Source organism: Adiantum capillus-veneris, chromosome 27 (genome assembly GCF_014529385.1).
Source record: "Adiantum capillus-veneris isolate H3 chromosome 27, ASM1452938v2, whole genome shotgun sequence".
In the NCBI taxonomy this organism is placed as follows: Eukaryota; Viridiplantae; Streptophyta; class Polypodiopsida; order Polypodiales; family Pteridaceae; genus Adiantum; species Adiantum capillus-veneris.
The window spans coordinates 138,650,671-138,656,034 of NC_140957.1; positions in this window are offsets into that span (position 1 = coordinate 138,650,671).

A 5,364-nucleotide genomic window follows, 5' to 3' on the forward strand; every position below is an offset into this window, starting at 1 on the left:
TGCATGGCCGCAGTTGCATCAGGCATGACGATTAATGCCTGTTTCTCTTCCTTTGCAGGGAAACCGCGGTACGAAATGAACAAGTTTAAAAAAGAAAAACCGCAAAAATTACAATGAACTATTACAATGAACTGCTGCTCAGATTTATATTGCACAAAAATACATTTTCATTGGAAAACAAAATGCATGTCAGTTACAATACGCATTTGGGTTTCAAAATGGTCTAGCATATACAGTGAAGGGCACAACCGGGTAGGGAGCAATAAGTCTTAACACAATTTTTGCAAGCTCTTGAGCGGGTGGCTTTCTTTTCACCTTTGGAGCTTTCAGCCTTGTCCGAACCACAGGCTGTGCTTGCAATGTCTTCGGGTACCTCTTCAAGGCCAACTTTTCTTTTCAGCTGAGCTTTACGCAAAAAACCCTCGAGAGGGCTGTTGTCACCAACTTCTTGCTCATCTTCTATGTTGTCATTCTTCAAAGTTTCCCCTGAGCCACTAGCCACTGTTTGCTGAGAATCTTCTGCTTTGTCAGTTGCAGCAGGCATCGCTGGCACACGGGGCACACGAGGAGCCATGACAAAAAAATCATCTTCTTTTTCATCTTCTTAGTTCCTGCTCACATCACCGCCTTCCTCCGTTGTTTTCATGCTTTCATTTGGCATCTACTGGGAGACCTCATCCACCCCTTCACTCCTTGCATCCAGCTCAACACCCTTCTCCGTCGAAGGGTTCTCACCTGTATCCAGCTCATCACTCTCCTCGATCGAAAGGTCCTCCATTACAGCCTTTCCCTTGCCCTTCGTGTCATGCACACTGCCCACATCACGGAGGGACTGCCCCAGGCCTGCAACAAAAAACGTGGATTAAGAATCATATAAGAATGTCATGTATGCTAGAAAATGTTTGATATGCTCTGACTATGTGTGCGGCCTGGCATACATTGGAATCCATTATGCTGACAAGCCCAGTATGCTAATTCGAATTTTTGAGTATGCTAACTAGCATATCCAATATGCTAGTTTGCATCTGGAGATGGTAGCTTAGTTACTAGATTTGCCATTATGACAAACTTACTCTAGTCTGTACACTGAGCACAAGTATGCTAATTAGCATACTGGGTATACTAATGAGCATATTGGGTATGCTAATTAGCATATTGGGTATACTAATGAGCATATTGGGTATGCTAATTAGCATACTGGGACTGCTGGTAGCTAGCATACAAGGACTGTCTTCAGTATGCTAATTAGCATGCCCAGTATGCTATTTAGTATTCCCAGTATGCTAATTAGCATACCCAATATGCTATTTAGCATATCCAATATGCTAATAAGCATATCCAGTATGCTAATCAGCATACTCAGTACGTGAATCAACATACCCAGTATGCTAATGAGCATTCCCACTATGATAATTAGCATACCCAGTATGCTATTTAGCATATCCAGTATGCAAATCAGCATATCCAGTATGCTAATCAGCATATCCAGTATACTAATCACCATACCCAATACGCTAATCAGCATATACAGTTTGCTAGTTAGCATTTGGATATGGTAGTTAACTTACTAGATATGCTAATATGCCAAACTTACTCTAATCTGTTCACTGAGCACAGGGTATGCTAATTAGCATACAAGGTCTGCTAATTAGCATATCCAGTTAGCACACTCAATATTCTCACTGGGTATGCTAATCAGCATACCCAGTATGCTAATCAGCATACTGGGAATGCTAATCAGCATACCCAGTATGCTAATCAGCATACAAGATATGCTAATTAGCATATCCAGTTAACACACTAAATATTCTAATTAACACACTGGATATGCTAATTAGCACACCCTATACAATCTTACGAGATGTTGGTGTGATTGGATGTCTTTGCCCTGTGGGTTTCCAACACCATTCTTGTGGTATCCTTTGCTAGCAGGTCACAGCTCTACATTTTGTCGATAAGGAGCATGCAGCTGCAAAGCAGAGAAAGCGGTAGCTATGCCCACAGGGCATCTTGACTGTGGCGGAGATTCCCTTTACTTCAAGTGGCAAACTGCAGCCACTGCACGGGTTGATCATCGTCCCATCGCATACCCCTTCTATACTTTTGATAAAAGTGCCCATAGCCATATTACACAGGGCAGTGGGAATGGAGGAGCCTTGTAGCATCTTTCTCATGTGCATTAGGAGCTACAGTTGACCTTCACATGCATTCACTTTTGCTTCCATAACCTCCACATTAATCTGCACACCAAAAAAAAGAGGAGCATGGTAAGTACATAGGTTTGTTGTGCACATATTCCAATCATACGGTAGAAGCATAAAAGTCACGCACTTACACGCTGACAAGTTGAGTCAGCAGCAAGAGTGTCCTCACTGTCAGGAAATGCCAAACCTTCCAATGTATCTTTAAATGTCTCTATTTTTACTTTACACTCTATTTCCCTCTTTGCATCCACGCTGTCGCTCTGTAGTAACCTCTGTAATTCATTTTCAGCGTTGTGAAGCTTTTGTCTCATAACAAGCACAATTGGGGTGACCCTAGCATTGCTTGCTTGGACAACCCTCGCAGCTTCAAAGTCTGATTTTGCAGTTAGAAGATGTTCTTTAGCATCTTGCAGTTGTTTGCTGAGAATTTCAGAGGCAGCCTTTATGTGCCGCAAATTCTCAACGCCAAAAAATGATAGGCTTTCAGCCTACTGGTGAGTGTTGTGGCGGAAGATGGGTGTCTCCTTGGTATCCTCCTTCATTTCAGCTTGCGCCTCCTCAATGTTTAGACATACATTGCGCATCCTCCACTTTTCGACATGGGCCTCGTAGTACCCTTTCTCTCAGAGGTCCTGCAAATGCTGGACAGCGAATTCAACCCAATTGAATTGCATGGCTGAGCTACTTGCAATTGCCGCCGGGCTGAATTCTTTTACAAACCCCTTGGCGAATGCAGAGTTGATCTCCATGTTTGTTGGGGGCTTCTGGTACACCTTGTAATGCAGCTACATCACCTGGTCGAACATATCAGTACGCAAACAACTGCATTTAATGCGATAGTGACTACGATTCTTTGACTCTCTGAAAACACTGAACCACTCCACATCACTGATATGATCCCACCTCACTAGTTTGGGGTTGGCACCAGCTAGGGAGAGGCCATGAACATCATTGAACTCTTCTGCTGTAATACAGAACTTGCTCTGTACTGGGACTGTAAACTTTGGAGCTTTCCATCAGCCTGCACACCCCCAATGTCACAAGATTAGCAGTAGGAAAGTGCAGTATTGAGCACTTCCTTTTAATTTCAAGGTTCAAATCAAACACTGGTTTGTGCTTCTTGAGCCAGACTTCGACTTGAGCGATTGTATTTCAAGTGACTATTCACAAGATTTCCTACTGCTAAAGCCGACATCAAGGAACAACTCTCCAGCCAAGACAGCACCAGCTACTATCCTCGCAAATCATAATGAGGTAGAGAGAGAGAGAGAGAGAGAGTAACTGAGTAATCCTTCCCCTTTGTATGCAAGGTCTTTGCCATTGGGGATGCTGGGGAATCAAAGAGCTTCACCCTTTTTCGGGGCGGAGAAGAAGCAGCAGAACGTTCAGGGGTCGACTTTGTTTTTGGTTCTCTCTTACCTCTGGCCCCTGCGCCCCTCTTACCTCTGGCCCCTACGTCCTGCTTCTTTGCATGCATGTTGACTGCTCCACTCCGCTTCTCTCCACGCATTTTGACTGCCCCACTCCCCTCAGAGTAACACTGCGTAAATGGTCAGGAAAGTGGATTCAGGGTGGACTCCCTATTTTGAAATATTCGATGGATTCCCACACGTTTGAAAAGTTACACTCTCATTATGCTTACAAGATATGCTTGTTGCCACATGATAACTAGCACAAAAAGCATGACAAGTTAACATGCTTATACCCGTAAGCATGTGCATGAATAGGTGGTACAACTACCTGTGTCCCAGACAGATAGCTACCATGTAACTACCACCTAGGTATTTCTTTGCTAAATGAACTTTTTGATTGGTAGCTAGCTAACATAATGCTACCAACTTGTTATGTTTTTTACAGAATGTTGAATGCTACAATCTTGATGATCTCTGATGCACTTTCCCTATATTAAATGAGTGTTGCAGGTGGTAGCTACCACACTGGTAGAGTATCACTGATTCATGCTTCTTCATAGCACTATGATTTGCAATCCATACAAGTACGGTCCCAACTATGCACAAGACATGAATGCATGTGCAGCCAGCCAATTGAAGTTCAGTCAAAAATGCAATGTGCACAAATAAATCTGCTTGAATGCATGCATGCATGCATGCATGCCTCTACACAGGTTTTCAATGCAAGCTTGAATGCATCCATGCATGCCTCTACACGGGTTTTCAATGCATGCACATTAGCTTATGGAGCTTGAATGCATCTACAAACATCTAGCCTCTAACTTAGGTTTTCTTCAAAGCAAGCTTAAGAGCCAGCAACACTAAGATGCAGTAGTACCTCAGTGTTGGGGGTTACAACATCTGCCATTTTTGAATGTTTCTTTGCTATAGGAGTGCAGGGCTTTGGTGAAGGAGTCAAGACCTTCTTCTTCCTCTTTCCAGCAGGGAAGTCCGAGGGTGGATCCGGCGAGGGAGATGAATGACAGGCCCTCTTCCGCTTCCTAGTAATTGTGGTTGATTTTGCTTCAGCTACAAGAGTTTCTTAGCCACCTGAGTTGCCCCCCCTCTACAACCGTCGACGAGCAGGAGGCGTCATGATTGTGGAGTAAGGTGGCTCCCCCGCACTACTTTCACACACACTGTTGAAACTGAAAAGATAATTTTTAAAGTTTTTAAATCCAACTCGCTGCTCAAGCCTTTTGATGAACAATTTTCAAATAAAACCTTATAAAAGATTCTCAATGTTTACTCACCTAGCTAGCAACCAACCCACCCCCTTGCTACCACCCCCAAAAATGGGTAGCTAGTGTACCACCTATTCATGCATCCACCCTGTATGTGAAGATATCCTTTTGATTTGTGTGTGTGTGTGTGTGTGTGAGAGTGAGAGTGAGAGAGAGAGAGAGAGAGAGAGAGAGAGAGAGAGAGAGAACGAGATTAACTCATGCATCAGCTTTCGTGACTAAGTGAACATCTTAGAAATTATGATTGGAATATTATGTGATATGCAAGTCTGCAAATCGTCATAAATTATACACCATGTACACTAGGGTTATACATCCCATCTATATATCTTACAACAATTAGGTCATGCTATAAGCGAAAAAATGTATCACCTCTAAGTCATTTGACAACCAATGAACATCAAAGAATAACTAGCTCAATGGAACAATATATCAACTCAAAGCAACCAACAATTACTTTATGTT